This window comes from Ovis aries, chromosome 1 (genome assembly GCF_016772045.2).
Source record: "Ovis aries strain OAR_USU_Benz2616 breed Rambouillet chromosome 1, ARS-UI_Ramb_v3.0, whole genome shotgun sequence".
NCBI classification, from domain to species: domain Eukaryota; kingdom Metazoa; phylum Chordata; class Mammalia; order Artiodactyla; family Bovidae; genus Ovis; species Ovis aries.
The window spans coordinates 121168918-121186971 of NC_056054.1; the positions used below are offsets into that span (position 1 = coordinate 121168918).

The window sequence follows — 18054 nt, forward strand, 5'->3', positions numbered from 1 at the left end:
ACTAGCTTCTTAACCGCCTATAGCTAACCACACCTAGTTGAAATAAAGTAAACCTAAGGGATATCTGAGAGCTTTCTCATTTCTGTTATTGCAGATAAGGTAAAAGCAGAGGTATATTATTCTAAGAATATTCGCTAAGCAGATTTATTCATTCAACATACGTTGTGTGTCTACTATGTCTCGGTCATTAGTTTGGACAGTAGAAACATCAGAATTATAAGCAGGGGCCCTGCTCTCAATAATAGATCCTGGGGTGAAAAAGCACATGTCACAGTAGTTCCATTTTTGAGATTAGTTAATGCTGCTGAGGCTGAGTGCTCCCAGTCCTGGGGCCGGCACTGGGGCCATGGTCCTGCCTGGGGCCGGCTGTATCTCAGGGACTGGGGTCTTCTCGAAGACAGTGACTTTCTCAGACACCGGTCTCTTCTCTGAGTTGCTGGCTTTGCCTGGAACTGCCCTCTTTCCTGAGTCAGCTCTCTCCTCCAGCACAGAGATCTTCTGGGACACAGAGCATTTACTGGGGCTGGGGGTCTCATGTCCAGGCTTGCTTCTGGCTCAAGTGTCTTCCCTGCAGCAGACGGCTTCTAGGAGCCTGTATGTGACCTGCCCACCAGGCCCCCCTGCCAGGCGTGCAGTGGGGGAATGGGTACCTGCCAGGCAACATTCTCCAAGGAGAGCTGCCACAATCCCTGGGCCCCCACTCACCTCAGCACTCAGCAGGGCCTCTGGCTTCTTCCTCCACTGGGGCTTGCTGTGAGCTGCCAAATCCCTCTGTGTCTCCTGGTTCTGGGCATTGGGACAGAGACCAGGCCCAGGCTGCTGAAGAGCCCCCTGGCCCGCCCCTTCCCAGGGGAGGACCCCAGGCACTCCTCCTTCCACCCTCTGAGCCACAGGCTTCCACACGGCCGTCCCGCATACAGAGCATCTCCACTGCACTCAGGGCTGTCCCTCCTCTGATGGGTCATCCCACTAAGAGAGGCTTGCAGGGAGACTGGGGCCAGAGGGGTGCACACGGTACCTGTGGGCCCTGCTGTGCTGACTCCTGGGTCCTGCTGATCCACAGGCTGAGCTGCGACTTCAACCCTGAGAGCTCCAAGTTCTCCTGAGGAGAGAGCTCCCACCTTGGGGCTGGGCTGGCATCCCCAGAGGGCCCCCCTCACCACATCTACATGGCCAGGCCATGGGACCCTCCCCTGGAGCTGTGTGCACAGCTGGGCTGGGGGCTCAGCAACAGGCATGGCCGGGCCCTTGAGTCTGCCAGACAGACACAGGAAAGCATGGAGCTGTCCCAAAGTGCCCAGGCTCCAGCTCTGCAGACCCCAGGTGGGCCAGTGCACTCACCTTGCAGCTGATGGCTGGGCCCTCTCGGCTCTGGCCTACCAGCTTCTTCTCAAAGAGGTGGCGCTTGCTGGTGACATCCACAGGAGCCACGGGGAACTCAGCGTGGAATCGGTTTGCATCCCTGATGAACTCTGATCTCTGGGAGCAGAGAGCACAGGCCACTGACTCTGGAGGCTGAGGCCCCTGGCATGCCCAGCACACTCCAGGACTCAGCCCACTCACTTCTAGGGCTGAGAGGTATTGCTCCACCTTCAGGTCTATTTTGACCGATCTGGCCAGGAGCCTCACAATGGTGCTGCAGGGCAGGAAGACAGGGCGAGACAAAGCAGGTGAGTCCTTCCCACCCACAGACACTGGGCCTGCCCCTGTGCTCCACCTCACTCTGGCAAAGAGAATGCAGCCTCTGTATACAGAAGGTGGGGGTGCCCTGTCCTCCCGAGACACGGTCCTTTGGGCAGGATCCCCCAGGCCAGAAACAGCTGCTGTCCCTGCCCTGTGGAGTCAGTCCCGCCTCAGACGCTGCTCCCCTCTCTACACCTTCCACCTTCCACCTTCCCAGACCCCAGGCTCCCAATTCCATATCAACCCCATCCTGCCCTCAGGCACAGGCAGCATGAAAGGCTCATGACCTGGGTCTGATGCCCTCCTGAACCTGGTGACCCACCCTGCTCCCCATGCTGCCGCACAAGCTGGTTGGCCTCCATGTGGACTCCGCTCCAAGCCTCTCCGCTTGCCGACCCTCTGTCCAGAGCTGCCTGCAGTGCTCTCCCCACCTCACATCCCCTGATGCCCTCTGCCCCCTGCCATTGCCCTGCTGTCTCACAGAGGTCTCCCCTCCTCACAGGGACTGACACTCACTATCTTGACACTCACTATCTTCTGCCCTCACCCCACTCTCATAGGCTGAGCTCCCCTGACTGCAAGGAGCTCCAGTCTTCGGTTCCCATCCTGACCCCTGGAACCTCCATGCCCTGTAGTTCCTGCACATCTCACACTGAAGCGAGGGCAGCAACTCCTTCATCCACTGTGTGCCCCAGGTCCCCCAGCCTCGCCCCGGACCACTGGCCTCAGAGACAGTCTCAGGGCAGTTGGTGCAGCCTGCGTGCATGAATCCCCAATGCTTGACTCAAATGACCCCAGCACACCCACTCACCCCCACCCCGCCCCCGGCAACCCATGGCCCAGGACGTCCCCTCCTGCCTGCCCCCTCCAGGCAGCAGGACCCTCCCCTTGCTGTACCTCATGACTCAGCCCCACATCAGATGTGTCCCGGGGCCCCCAGGCCCTGACCTGTGGGATAAGGCCACCTTGGAGCTGTCCCTCCGGGGTCTCATCTGGAAAGAGAAGGAATGTGCCAGTGAGCAGAGTCTGTGGCAGCCACAGGCTCCACAAGGGAGGACTTGCCTCTCAGAACACAGCCCACCCTGGGTTCTCCCCAACACACCCCTATATGTAGACCCCAGCCACACCCCCATGAAAGGCCTGCCTTGGGCCTGGGGCATGACCCCTCCCATCAAGCCAGGTCATCAGCCCCCCTTGATGCCCCCAGGTCTTTTCAGGGTGCCTCCTGCCTGCTCCCCACTGCCCTGAGCCCTGCAGGGAGGGGCCCACAGTATCCAGGCTCATCCTGGCATGGGGGCTGGAGCACTGCAGGGTGCTGCTGAAGGTGGGCAAGGACCGTGTCAGCGAGGGGGCCTTGGCCTTAGCATCCGTGCTGGGGGTCCTCACCTGGACGGAGCATGGGATGAGTCATGTGGGAGGAGGGGCAGCCTGGAGCATCCGCAGGCCTGGCTCACCCCAGCAGCCATGGAGCAGTGGCAGCAGGCCAGTCCTCTGACCCCGCCTGCTGCCTCGGTTGTGGGGGTGCAGCCATAGGCCCAGGGCCAGGCCAGTGGACAGGGCTTCCAGGGATGGGGGAGCTTCTAGAAGCATCTGAGGCTTCCATGGAGTCTGGGCCTGGGATGAGGGTGTGGTGTGGGTGCCAGGTGAGACCCCATCCCAGTCCCCTGTCCCTGCAGAGCAGGCAGGGAGGGGAGACACAGCTGGGGCCGGCCTGGAGGAAGGAGGACAGGAGAAAGGGAGGAAGCCAGAGACACCAGGAGGACAGCAGATGGGAGGACAGGAGACAGGGAGGCTGCCAGAGATGCCAGGAGGATGGGGAGGCTGCCAGAGATGCTGGAAGGACAGGGAGGTGGGGGGCACCGCACACCTGCAACGTGAGGGGCAGGAGGCCACCAGCCCTGGGCAGAGGCCCCGGCGAAGACTCGTGTTCCATCTCAGGCCCAGTGCCCCGCTGCCTCCTAGGGTGAGTGCTCCCAGTCCTGGGGCCACACTGAGGCCATGGCCCTGCCTGGGGCCGGCTGCATCTCGGGGAATGGAGTCTTCTCGAACGGTGACTTTCTCAGACACCTGTCTCTTCTCCGAGTTGCTGGCTTTGCCTGGAACTGCCCTCTTTCCTGAGTCAGCTCTCTCCTCCAGCACAGAGATCTTCTGGGACATGGAGCATTTACTGGAGTTGAGGGTCTCATGTCCAGGCTTGCTTTTGGCTCAAGTGTCTTCCCTGCAGCAGACGGCTTCTAGGAGCCCGTATGTGCCATTTCCCCCAGGCCTCCCTGCTAGGACTGCAGTGGAGGAATGGGTGCCTGCCAGGCAACATTCTCCAGGGAGAGCTGCCACAACCCCTGGGGCCCCAGTCACCTCAGCACCCAGCAGGGCCTCTGGCTTCTTCCTCCACTGGGGCTTGCTGCGAGCTGCCAAATCCCTCTGTGTCTCCTGGTTCTGGGCATTGGGACAGAGACCAGGCCCAGGCTGCTGAAGAGCCCCCTGGCCCGCCCCTTCCCAGGGGAGGACCCCAGGCACTCCTCCTTCCACCCTCTGAGCCACAGGCTTCCACACGGCCGTCCCACATACAGAGTATCTCCACTGCACTCAGGGCTGTCCCTCCCCTGACGGGCCATCCCACTATGAGAGGCCTGCAGGGAGACCAGGGCCAGAGGGTTGCACGTGGTACCTGTGGGCCCTGCTGTGCTGACTCCTGGGTCCTGCTGATCCACAGGTTGAGCCGTGACTTCACTACCCCTGAGAGCTCCAAGTTCTCCTGAGAAGAGAGCTCCCACCTTAGGGCCAGGCTGGTATCTCCAGAGGGTCCCCCTCACCACGTCTACATGGCCAGGCCACGTAGGTCCATGGCTCTGGACCTTTACCCAGAGCTGTGCACACAGCTGAGCTGGGGACTCAGCAGCAGGTATGGCTGGGCCCTTGAGTCCACAAGATGGACACAGGAAAGCATGGAGCTGTCCCACAGTGCCCAGGCTCCAGCTTTGCAGACCCCAGGCTCAGTGGCCTTCAGAAACCTGGTGGGCCAGAGCCACTCACCTTGCGGCTGGTGGCTGGGCCCTCTCGGCTCTGGCCCACCAGCTCCTTCTCGAAGAGGTGGCGCTTGCTGGTGACATCCACGGGAGCCACGGGAAACTCAGTGTGGAATGGGTTTGCATCCCTGACGGACTCTGATCTCTGGGAACAGAGAGCACAGGCTGCTGATCCTGGAGGCTGAGGCCCCTGGCACGCCTAGCACACTCCAGGGACTGGCCCACTCACCTGTATGGCTGAGAGGTATTGCTCCAGCTTCAGGCCTAATTTGACTGAGCTGGCCGGGAGCCTCATGCTGGTGCTGCAGGGCAGGAAGACAGGGTGAGACAAAGCAGGTGAGGCCCTGCCCACCCTCTGTACACCGGGCCTGCCCCTGTGCTCCACCTCACTCTGGCAAAGATAATGTGGCCTCCGTATACAGACCGTAGGGGCTCCCTGTCCTCCTGAGACATGGTCCATTCGGCAGAAACCCCCAGGCCAGAAACAGCTGCTGTCCCTGCCCCATAGAATCAGTCCTGCCTCAGACACTGCTCCCTTCTCTCCATCTTCCACCACCTGGCCCCCAGGAACCCCATCCTGCCCTCAGGCACAGGCAGCATGAAAGGCTCATGACCTGGGTCTGATGCCCTCCTGAACCTGCTACTCCCCATGCTGCTGCACTGGCTGGCTGGCCTCCACGTAGACTCCGCTCCAAGCCCCTCCGCTTGCCAACTCTCCATCCAGAGCTGCCTGCATAGCTCTCCCCACCTCAAGCCTGTAAGGTACAACCACTCCATTTTCAACAAACACCTCTCCTGTGTCAGGCCCTGCTGCTTACAGATGAGGAGCAAAGACAGGCAGGGAGCTGGCCTGAATCACACAGCAATGGGTGCGAAAGCCGGGAGTGGTGCCCAGGCCCCACACCTCCATGGCCGCGTGGGTGCAGCGCAGGCCAAATGCCCTGCAGCCCCCTACCCAGGAGTCGGGGAGCTGCACACAATGCTGCCCCAAACCTGGCCTGCACAAGAGGGGCCCCTCCTGTGCCTCCACCTGCCTGCCCCAGCTCAGGTGAGTTCACTTGCTGGCTGAGCCTCCTGCCAGATCTGCGAACTGGGCTTGTTCAGAAGTGAGAGGAGATGTGTCCCCCGAGTGGGTCCAGTCCCCGTGAGAGGCATGTCAGGGAGCTCAGCCTCGGGGCTGGTGGTCAGACCAGCAGCACCTCGTTACCATCAGAGACCATGGGGGTCCCCTAGCAGAAGGGGGCCTGGCTGAAGGCATATGGTTGGGCCAGGGCCTGACAACCCCCAGGTCCTGCCCCTGGTGCACGAGCTGTGCACCCACTGGAGAGGCGGGTTAGCACCCTCTCAGGAGCATGGAAGGATGAGCTATGCTTATAAAATGCCCAGCAAGAGGGGCCCAGCTCACCCACACTGGTCCTGACTGCTGTCCTGACCAGCCTGGGGCCCACAGAAGGTCAGCCCACTCCCCAGGCAAGGGCAGCTGGTCCATCCTCACTGGGGTCCCACCTCCCACCCACACCTCTCGGGGGCCGGCAGGTCCTCGTCCATGGTGAATCTCAGGTTCCAGAGTCGCTGCCGGCGTTCTTGCTCCTGTTCCTCCTCGTCCTCCAAGGCCCACTGCTGGGTCTGGCTGAGGGGAACGGAGGGTCAGCGTAGCCTCAGGGTGACGTCCAGAGCATCCCCGCTGCCAATATCGTGGGGGAGGGTAGCAGTGGGCCGGACTTCACCCTGAACCCCCACTGGAATGGAGGTCCACCCGCCTGGCCAACCCCGCACCATGCCCAGGGAAGTGGCAGGGTGGTCACTGCTCAGCCCGAAGGAGGCAGGTGAACCTGGCAGAGCCCGGCTTTGATCTGAGGCTCTCAGATGAACAGTGACTGAGAAACATCCCAGCTCCCCAGCTCCCCTGGGATGTCCCAGCCCCACAGACAGAGATCCCAGATGAACCAGCCATCCCTAAAGGGGAACCCAGCATTGCTTCCCTCACTGTCTAGGTGCTCCAGCCTCCTTCACCTCCGAAAACCAGCCTTCCCGTGGGCGGGAGTGAGGGGCACAGCCTGCCTCTGGCCCCTAGTCACTTAGTCACTCACAGTCACTCACAACGGTCACGCTCCCAGCCATAGTCACTCACAGTCATTCATAGTCATTCTTAGAGCCATAGTCATTCTCATACTGGTCCCCCTCAGAGCCACCCCCCAGACCCCGCCTTCCACCATCCTGGCCTCCAGCCCCGTGTCCCTACCTCCCCTGCCCCAGCCTCCCACAAGTCATCCTCACCCACCTGCCCGCGCACCTACCTCCCCCCAGCGCCCCACTCCCATTCTAGCCAAAGAGCAAAGAATTTCTAAGGAACCAAGCTGGGCTAGCCTCCCACTGGGAACTACAGGGTCACAGATTCACCAGCCAAATACTGAGAAAGAGAAATGAGCCCCGCTCTGCACCGGGAGGGAAAGGGCTGGACTTCAGATGGGGGACAGGACGGCCTGGAGGCCAGAGGCTGGGCCCACTGGGAGGGAGGCCAGGGGCGGGGCCCGTGGAGAGGGAGGCGGGGCCCACGGAGAGGGAGGCGGGGCCCGCAGGGAGGGAGGCGGGGCCTGCAGGGAGGGAGGCCGGGGGCGGGGCCTGCAGGGAGGGAGGCCAAGCTTCCCCAGGGGCCACAGGGGAAGCTCCAGGCCATGTGGGCCGGGGCTCCCATCCAGCACTGTCTGGGCCCCGATCGGAAGGGTCCGGGAAGGCCACCCTCTCGCCTCCCAGCATCACTGCAGGGTAGTAAGGCTCCCGCCTGCTTAGCGCCCAAACCTGTTCCCCAGCCTCTCCGCTGCCGTATTCCTACCGTGGCCTCGCCTGCCTCTACAGAGCCTCACATGCAACCACGGAAGAAGTATCATAGGAGCAGCAGACATGTTACCTGGAGGAAACCCACAAGTTTTACCAACTGAATGACATATAAAACCTATCTAAGAAGCTTCCTAAAGGAAAGAGCCCCCGGACCCTGGGGAGACTTCTGTAGGGCCAGGTCAGACAGCCTGCTTAATCCTCCCACCTAAGGGGGGGTCACTTCCCTGCACCTCCCCAGTCCTCCTTCCTAAAAGGGGCAGGAGCCACACCACCACCCTGACCTCTTCGTTCAGGCCCAGCGTCATGTTCGCTGACCTGGTGTTTAGTAAACTCACGTTTTTTGAGCAGGGCTCCCCGCCTCGTGAACAAAAGGACAGGAGGGACAAAAGACAAGGGGCAGCAGCACTGGAGGGGACAGAGCTGTGAGGAGCAGGGGTGCTGGTGGAGCTGGGATGTGCGGCATTGGGGGTGGGGGATGCTGAACTCAGCAGAAGGGGCGCCAGAGCAGGTGCTTGGGGACCAAGGGAGACGCGGGTTCACTCCGTGTGTGGGGAGCCACTAGCAGACTTAAGTGATGGATTTGGGACACAATTTGAAGGCACAGTCTACTGGGTTTGCTGGGGGGCTAGATGGGGATGGGGGGCCAGCGAGGCAATGAGAAAAATGAAGGAAAGTGGGCTTGAGCATCTCCTGGTGGTGTTTTTAGAAGGCTGGGGGCCATCCGGGAGGGAAGGTTTCAGTGAGATGTCTCAGCAGTGGTGGGGGGTGGGGGCGGCGGGAGGATGTGAAGGGTGAGGAGACACTCAATGGAGGAGAGAGGAGCCAGCCTGGTGGACCACAGGAAGGGGATGTGCTGAGACAGCAGGAAGGGGCCCAGCAGGACAGTGCTGGGCAAAGAGGCTCCCAGACCCTTAGAAAGAGCCCGATTGGACAAGAGACAACCAGGTGGCTCCAGAAGGAGGAGCTTGTAACGCCCAGCCTCTGAGAAGGTTTAACAAGCAGCAGTATCAGAGATTTGCAAACAAAGTGTGGAGAGCTTGTCCCATGGGGAGAGAAAAGGCCATGGGACAGGGTGCATCCACCACGGTGCCCAGAACATGCATGCCACCAAACGTGGTGTCAGGTACAGAGGGCAGGGCTCTCCTTCTTGTGAGGTCACCAGATCTCTCTCTAACATGTGGGAGCACAAAGGGGCAGCAAACCCTAGGCCCTACAATGGTACCTGCCCACACCTGGCTGTCAGCCTTGCTGGTGGTGCAGACCTCAGCACCCCTGCCTGTCAGGGATCGACTCCCCCTGAGTGGGTGGGAAGGGCTCCAGCCCAGGCACCACGGCCTTGATCATGGGATGGAAACTGGACCACTCCAGGCCTCTGCCGTCACTCACCTTACAGGAATCCATGGCCCCTCAACCAGGCCCTGATGCTCTTCTCCAGGTGAGAAAGGCCCCCTGCATGTGGCTTCCCCTGGGTCCACAAGGTCAGCCCTCCCCCTGTGGACCCTCCCTCGAGTCCACAGTTTGGGGTCAGCAATGTGCTGCAGAGATGAGAGTCCACCCCCCACAGGGAGACTGGCCCAAAGAGCTGGGACTCCCTGCACACCTGTGGCCAGGTAGGGATGGAATGCCCAGGATTCCTAGGGCCTGAGCAAGCCTGTTCCCACACAGGCCACTCAGCACTCAGGGAAACTGCTGGTTTGTAGGTGGAACCTGGGTCAGACAACGTGTGACCTGTCGGAGTCTAGTCTTGGGGAAGTGACTCATACCAGACAGCTTCTTGCCCAGAGGGTGTCAGCCCAGGCATCCTGGAGTGACCCTCAGCTGTACACCAAGACCCCACTGCTCACCTGGGTGATGTGGTCACCCCAAGCCCAACAGAAACGTTATCTCCAAACAAAGAGCTACCCCTCTTAAGAGAAGGAAAGGGAGAGAAGGACCAGGAGGGGTGGAGATCAGACTCCCGGGGGGGGGGGGCGGGTGAAGCCCCAGGAATGAATATAAGGTACCCAAAGGCCCAGGGCAGTGCCAAAGAATGTTCAAATGTCTGGACAGTTGTATTCATTCCACATGCTGCTAAGGTTATGCTCAAAATCCTTCAAGTTAGGCTTCAACAGGATGTGAATTGTGAGCTTCCAGATTGCAAAACTGGGTTTAGAAAAGTCAGAGGAACCAGAGATCAAATTGTCAACATCTGCTGGATCATAGAGAAAGAAAGGGAATTACAGAAAAACATCTACTTCTGTTTCATTGACAATGCTAAAGCCTTTGACTGTGTGGATCACAACAAACTGTGGAAAATTCTTTAAGAGATGGGAATACCAGGCCACGTTACCTGCCTCCTGAGAAATCTGGATGCAGGTTAGGAAGCAACAGTTAGAACTGGACATTGAACAATGGACTGGTTCAAAATTGGGAAAGGAGTACAACAAGCCTGTATATTATCACCCTTATAACTTATATGCAGACTCTAATAACTTATATGTCTATAACTTATATGCAGACTACATCATGCGAAATGCAGCTGGATGAGTCCCAAGCTGGAATCAAGATTGCCAGGAGAAATATCAACAACATCAGATATGCAGATGATACCATCCTTATGGCAGAAAGTGAAGAGGAACTAAAGAGCCTCTTGATGAGGATGAAAGAGGAGAGTGAAAAACTGGCTTAAAACTCACCATTCAAAAAACGAAACTCATGGCATACAGTCCCATCACTTCATGGCAAATAGATGAAGAAAAGTTGGAAGGAGTGACAGATTTTGTTTTCTTGGGCTCCAAAATCACTGTGGACGGTGACTGCAGCCAGGAAATTAAAAGATGCTTGCTCATTAGAAAGAAAGCTATAACAGCCCTAGATAGTGCATTGAAAGACACTACTTTGCCAACGAAGGTCCACATAGTCAAAGTAATGATTTTTCCAGTAGTCATGTATGGATGTGAGAGCTGGACCATAAGGAAGGCTGGGCACCAAAAATTGATGCCTTTGAAATATGGTGCTGGAGAAGACTCTTGAGAATCTCTTGGACAGCAAGGAAATCAAACCAGTCTATCCTGAAGGGAATCAACCCTGAATATTGGAAGGACCAATGTTGAAGCTGAAGCTCCAATACTTTGTCCACCTGTTGGGAAGAGCCAACTTATTGAAAAATATTCTGATGCTTGGAAAGATTGAAGGCAGGAGGAGAAGGGAATGAGAGGATGAGATGGTTGGATGGCATCACCGACTCAACGGACATGAGTTTGAGTAAGCTCTGGAGTTGGTGATGGGCAGGGAAGCCTGGACTGCTGTGGTCCATGGGGTTGCAAAGACATGACTGAGGGACTGAACAACAACAAAGGGCCCAGAGCAGTGCTCAGCACTCAGAAGCACACGTGTTTGGTGAATACAGTGACCAGTAAACCAATAAACAAAGGAAGCAGTGAGGGCTCTGACATGTGCCTAGACAGCACCGGGTGCTCACAAGTGCCACTGACAAGAGGCCGCCACAACCTTGAGGAATGCAGGGGGGGTCACCTCCATTCTGCAGATGAGGCTTCCAAGGCTCACAGGATCAACAAGGTACCCACGGCAGGATGGCCAGTAAAAGAAGGAGCCGAGGTTCCTGGCCAGGGCAGCCTGTTAACCACAGGCCCAGTGCCAGGAAGGATGCCCAGGGAGGCTCCACCTTCTCAGGAGCCCAGGAGCTGAGCAGTCAGAGGGAGTGGGGTGCCTGGGATTCGCCAAGTCAGCTTGAGCTCCGGTGCAGACTGGGGAAGCGGGTTTGGGGAGACCCAGCGGCCAACAGCTTGTCCTTTAGAGCGCCAGGGTCAGTGCACGCCAACACCCGGGGGTTTCGAGCCATGGCCACCAACTGAAGCCCCAGCAGCCACCCCCGCTGCCCTCACCACCTAGCTGGCACTTGGACACGCAACCCTCTCCGCTCCAGGCAGGCCCGCCAGCACCCATGCTCCATCCTTAGAGAAAGGGATCTCCTGTTCCCTTCTGTGGTTTGGGAAACTCCCTGCCCACTGTGCAGGGGAGAGTCAGTTTGGCTCCCTCCCCAGGCCCTTCTTCCTGAGTCTGTCGTGCCCATGGTCAGCAGCTGAGGGCAGGGGTGTCCCTGTGGGCAGGTTGATCAGCAGAACCTTTCTTTCCTAAGGGAATTGGCACACAGAAATCTGCTGTGTGACAGGTCAAGGCTCAGCTGCCTGGGAAGGGTTAGCAGGGGAGGGCACAGAGGCTGCCCCAGGGCATTCCGTGGAGGCCCAGGTTCAAAGGGCAGGTCATGAAACCCTTGGGAGGGGAAGAGCGGGTGCAGGCCTGACACTAGGCCCTCTGACCCAGGGCCAGTGTGCTGCCGGAGGGGAGCCGGCCTCCTCATGCAAGGGGCCACTGTTGATGGTCAGTGAGGTCCACTCCAGCCCTGATGGTCTAGGGAGAGGTGCCAGGGAGAACCAGGCATCTTGGGAGGTGGCAGGGCTGCAGGAGGCCAGATGGGGAAATGATTAACCCCTCGCTCTGTCCTGGGCACCCGACCCACCATCCAGGGCTGGGCATCTGCATTTTGATCTGGCGCCAAGGATGGGGGCCCACTGGCCCTCCACTGCCCACCTGGGCCCTGCCTGGAGCCACACTCCTCACCCCCTCCTCAACACCCCCCACCATCTCCTAGGAATCTCGTTTGACAGTGACTCACAGCCCTTCCCTCTGCCAGCTGGGGCTTGTTCCCAGGAGCGGGGCGGAGGGTCCTGGCTCCAACTGCCTCCTGGGCGAGCATTGGCAACAGCTGTGGCAGCCCAGGGCCGTGGGGAGGCAGGGCAGCTTCCCCAGGGCACTCGAGCCCGCCCATGCAGCCACTGGAGCCCAGGGCCTCTGAGCAGAGGGCCAGCAAAGACCAGCCCTGCACCATCAGCCTCAATGTAGGTCTGAGAGGACGCGAACGCCCAAGGCGCAAATGGCGACGTCAGAACCTCCCACCCACCCAGACTTCTCCGCACTATGCATGACCCACACACACCCGAACACAGACAGGCCCCGCTTGGAAACACAGACACTCACGCATCAGACCCACACACAGAGTCCAAGACCTTGACTACCAGCCCCAACTTCTGCACAGACCCTCCCTGGGTGTGACTGGGCTCTGAGATGCTGGGCCTGCGTCCAGAGCACCAAGCACCTCCTTTCTTGGGGCATATCCTCCCCTCTCCAGACCCCAAAGGCCTCTGCTGTAGAGAAGTGAGGACAGAGAGTCCAGGGGGACCCCAGCCCTGGTGGGGGAGGTGCTGCCATGCGGGGGGGGGGGTCCCTGGAGGGTGGGGGAGAGGGGAGGATCAAGGTCCAGATGGGAGGGTCTGCCCACACCTGCAGAGTCAGCCTGGCCTCACCACCCAAACGCCCGCCTGGGGCCAATTTCTATCAGTGAGAGCCTTCGGGTCAAGGAGTAGGGGCCTACGCAGCTCCTGCCCATCCACTACATGGGCCTCAGGTTTCTGGGGGTGGTGTGAGGGGGTCAGGAGATGCTCTTGAGGGTACGCCAAGCAGAGTTCAGGAGTCACCAATCACATGAAGGTGCTGCCTCCTGGACACCCACCCCCCAGGCTTCTCTGACCCTGACTAGATGTTCAGCAGACAAAGATGAGACACCCAGTCCCTGGACCCTTTGAAGGCCCCACTCGTGAGTGAAGACTGAAGCACAGAGAGGGAGAGTGCCAAGCGTGAAGTTCCCCAGCGCTGACAGCACCCCGAAACGCTGCGCCCAGAACCTGAGCCCCATCCCTGGGAGGGCACCTGCCGGCTCGGCCTACTCACTGACCCTACTAGGCAGTGTGGCCGCCTCTTCCCAGGAGGGGCCTCTCAGACTTTTCAGGGAAAGACAAGCAGTCAGGGGCAGCTCAGAAGCTGAAAATTGACCGTTTACCTCCTGAACGCCTCCCCACCGCCCAGAGCGGCCTCTCCAGGCTAGACAGCCCTCTGCAGGCAGCCTGCTCGGGCCAGAGTCCACAAGGAGTAAGGAGAGCCAGAACCCCGGGGGCTACACGGTGTGACCCCGAGCCTGTGGCCCCCGGAGCAGTCAGGACCCCGGCTCACCTGGACAGAGGGGCTGAGCTCTTCCTTCTATCTGACATGCCGCCAGACAGCCGAGCGTCCAGTCCGCTCCGCGCCGCCCCGCGTCCCGCCTACAGCGCAGGTAGGCTCACCTGGCCTCTTATCTTGGCCCGCGCGCGCGCGCAGCCGCCCCGCCTGCCGCCTCAGATTGGCCCGCGGGTGGGGGCGTCGCGGACGGAGCCTCCCCGGTCCCCATCCTGGCCTCCCTGGGTCGCCGCACCGAGGGACAGACGGATGGATGGACGCGTACAGGTGCCCAGGCCGCGTGGAGTGGGTCGGCCGCCCAGGGTGGGCACCAAGACTTCCTGCTTGGATCCTGTCTAATCAGCTCCCGCGTGTGCCCGACCGGGAGTGGGGTGCTCCGGGTTAAGCCTTCTTTCTGCCCGCCGACAGGCTGGACCATGGGAAACCCAGCTGAGAAGCGGGCGGGCAGGCGCGCATCTTGGGTCCGGAGCCACAGCTCTCCCCAGGAGCTTGCGGGGCGCGGAAAACTGCGGGCACGCCCCGTGCAAAGCCCGCCCCTCCAGAAAGAAGAGCCGGGATCTCTTCTGCACACACAGCGCTCAGGGCTCCAAAGAAACCAAAGCTTCAGAGGCGCGCTCGGACATAGGGCTGGCGGGGCAGGGGGTTGAACCCGGCCGGCTTCCCCACGGGGAACAGCGAACAGGGGAGTAGCGCGGGAACTCTGGAGCGAGTGAGGTACCACCTGGTTCCCTTTAGGTGCACGTCCGAATGCGAGCGCCTCCCATCCAGCAGGACCTCAGGGGACCAGGGAGGGTCAGTGCCTACCAGAGGAATCTTGTCTTCCCTGTGCACCAGAGCTGTTGCCGCTCCCAGAGGAAGGAGGTGCAACCCCCGACACCAGTAGGAGAAGACAGGTGCAGGAGGGCTGGAAATGACACGGTCTGCTGGGTCTCGCTGGCCAGCCTGGCCGCCTTGGGGCGCTGATCCAGAGCTAGTGGTCTCTACAGTGCCTCCCAGCTCTGAGATACCCAGTGAAGGGCTAGCCTGCTGCTGAGCAAAAAGCCTGGGCACACAAGGCAGCCCCTGCCCCGGACACCTGCTCATCCAGGGAGTCCTCCTTCTTGGCTAGAGAAGCTGAACGACTTTCAAGGAATGAGAGCTGGAGACCAGGCTTTGGGCGCTGGCATGAATGGGCCATGTGACCTGGGGCCAGTCACCTGTTTCCTCTTCCGGGTAGTAGAAATGACACTTTACCCAGCTTCCTTCCAGGTTGTGGAGGTCAAATGAATCTGCCGCTGAATGCGGGTGAACCTGGGGTGAGCAGTGAGAGCTACCCAAGGCCATGCAGAGGCCAAGGCAGGCCGGGCCACTGGCTCCTCCAGGGAGACAGGAGGAGGGGGTGGCAACAACCTGGCCCCTGCATGCTGGGACACGGGGCCACCACTTCTGGGGTGCCTGCTGTCCCCAGGGACCCAGAAAATGTCCTTTCCTTGGTTTGTCAACTGAGAAAGAAAAATATCCCTTGTCTTTGGAATCCCAGCCCTTCCAGGGACACTCCGTGAAGCCAGCAGTTGGGAGTGTCTCGAAAAGTTCAAACTCCAACACTGGCACTATGGACACAAAACCGAAAGACACAGAAGGCTGGTGTGCAGACCCCTCTGGAGGTGCAGGAAAGTAAGCTTTGTGCATGTGTGTACAGGTCTATTCCAAATTCCCTAACTATCCCTTCCCCTGACACATCCCCTGTGATAACCTTAAGTTCATTCTCTAAGGCTGTGACTCTCTTTCTGTTTCATGAATAAGTTCATTTGTTTCAATTCTTTTTAAATTTAGCATATAAGTGATATTTCTTTCTCTGTCTGGCTTATTTCACACAGAATGATAATCTCTAGCTCCATCTATGTTGCTGCAAATGGGATTAGTATCTTAATGTGAGGACTCAGGCAGAAGGCACCAACCAATAGTCAGGAAGAAGAGGGCTCTCACCAGATAAGGAGCCCATGCTGGCACCTTGAACTTTAGTGTCCAGAACTAAACAGAACTGAAAGAAAAGTATTTGTTTCTAAGACATATTTTGTAAGAACACCAAGATATCTACTGATTTTCTGTTCTAATTTATTAATTTTTATTGAGATATAATTGATATATAATATTTAATTGATTTCAAGTGTACAACATAGTGGTGTACAGTTTTTAAAGGTTATATTCCATTTATAGTTATTATAAAGTGTTGGCTATATGCCTTGCATTGATCATTATATCCTTGTAGCTTATTTATTTTATACATGGATCCTCTTCATTTACGTCAGGGTCTTGATATAAAACTAGGACTTCCATTTGTTTTTTCAGCTTCTCCTGTTTTCTCTTACCCCATCCCTAGTTACCAGGGACACACAGATTAAAAGAAAGCCTCTATTCTCAACTAACTTGAACTGACTTAAGTAAAACATGCTGCTGCTGCTAAGTCACTTCAGTCGTGTCCGACTCTGTGTGACCCCATAGATGGTAGCCCACCAGGCTACCCCTTCCCTGGGATTCTCCAGGCAAGAACACTGGAGTGGGTTGTCATTTCTTTCTCCAGTGCATGAAAGTGAAAAGTGAAAGGGAAGTTGCTCAGTCGTGTCCAACTATTAGCAGCCCCATGGACTGCAGCCTACCAGGCTCCTCCATCCATGGGATTTGCCAGGCAAGAGTACTGGAGTGCAGTGCCATTGACTTCTCCAAGTAAAACATAGAAACAAATTATTAGAGCTTAGTGGTTGAAGTAGCTGCTAATCAGACTACCCTAGCGTTAAACCCTGAATTTTCCACTTAACTATGAAGACTTTGCTGTGTAAATGGCTTCATTTCTCAGAGTTTGTCCCTTCTGTAAAATGAGGAATAATATAGTATTAGGAGTAAGAAGAAAGCATGAAAACAAGTAAACTATTTTGCACAATATGTACATATTCGACATATGCCATTGTTGTATTTGGGATCCCCAATCGAGGCATGCACAGTAGGGGAGCAAGAGGGAGAGTTGAGTGAGTCTCCTTGTAGCTCAGGAGATAGTGCTCGGGTCTGGACCTGAGGGTCCCCAAGGAGTTGACCACAGGGACTGTCTGTAAAAGGAGAAGTGTGTGGATGCTCTGCATGGAGATGCAGGTTGACCATGCATCCAGAACAGGTGGTTCTGGACTGTAGCTGGGGGACTGATGGGTAGAAAGGAGTCCAGATGTGTAAACAAGGACATTTGTGTAATCCTGCTGATGCTTTTAAATAATTTTGAGTAGTTAACCCATAAACAGATTGGCATTTATTTTAAAAAAATATTCTGATGGCAGAATGGAGAATGGATTGAAGAAATTTAAAATCAGTGCCTGTCCAGGTTCGATGCATGATACAAGATGCTTGGGGCTGGTGCACTGGGATGACCCAGAGGGATGGTACAGGGAGGGAGGTGGGAGGGGGGTTCAGGATGGGGAACAGGTGTACACCCATGGCGGATTCATGTTGATGTATCACAAAACCAATAGAGTAATGTAAAGAAAATGAATCCTAAAAATAAATAAATATTTCAAAAAATAAATAAATAGACACTGGTGGGTGATGCGGGTTTGAGAGGTGGAGAGGAGTTTGCACAAGGTGCGCTTGGAGCATTCTGTGTGGAAATGGATGCCTAGGTTGTGCAGCCACATTACATGAGAGGAATCAGGAAGAATCACCTTTCAGCTCAGCTGTCACTCGCTTACTTATCACATCCACCTTGTCGATTATAGTCTTGGGTCTTCAGCCTTGGCTCCTGAACTGTGGTTCTCAGTTCAGTGTATGACTGGCAGTGTCTGAGGACACATTTGGTCACCACATTGTGGGGAGGGGTGCAGCTGGCATCTAGTGAGTGGAGACAGTCAAGCACTTCACGGGTCCCCTCCCCCAACAGAGTATCCAGTACCAGTGCTGGCAGTTGAGAGACCCGTGATGTGCATTTGACTGTATCGTTTTCCTACATAAAACTTCTCAGTGATTTTTCTGTCAGAGTGAAAACCAGATTGCTTGGACTTCCCTGACCTGCCTCCTGTTTCAACACGCTCATGCTTCTCCCTTTTTGGTCCTCCATATCCCATTCTTCACATGCAGAAGTGCTTCTCCATTTCTCTGACGGTCCCTGGGGCTGAGTGTGTGCTCCTGCTTCTGCTCCTGAACTGTTACTTCCTAGTTCGTTTTACTCTCTTCCAGAATAAGATGTCACTCCTCAGAAACCTTCCTTTACCATCAGTTTCTGCATTTTCTCTCTCAGAGGACCTAATCTGTATCATAATAGGCTGCTCACTTTGCATGCCCCCAATGCACATTAAACCTTCCATGGATGTGCCCTCCTGATGTTGCAGTACTGTGCCCCTGTGTTTATGACGAATGCAGGAATCCTGTCTCCGTGAGTGGTCAGAGCAGACTCTAGTCCTAGACTGTGGATTCCGGTCCA

The 18054-nt window shown here is 57.2% G+C and overlaps 1 pseudogene; it reads right to left on the bottom strand.

Annotated features, from left to right (window-relative positions):
* Nucleotides 1-291: 291 nt before the first annotated feature.
* Nucleotides 292-3938, bottom strand: LOC121818669 (ladinin-1-like; annotated as a pseudogene).
* Nucleotides 3939-18054: the final 14116 nt, after the last annotated feature.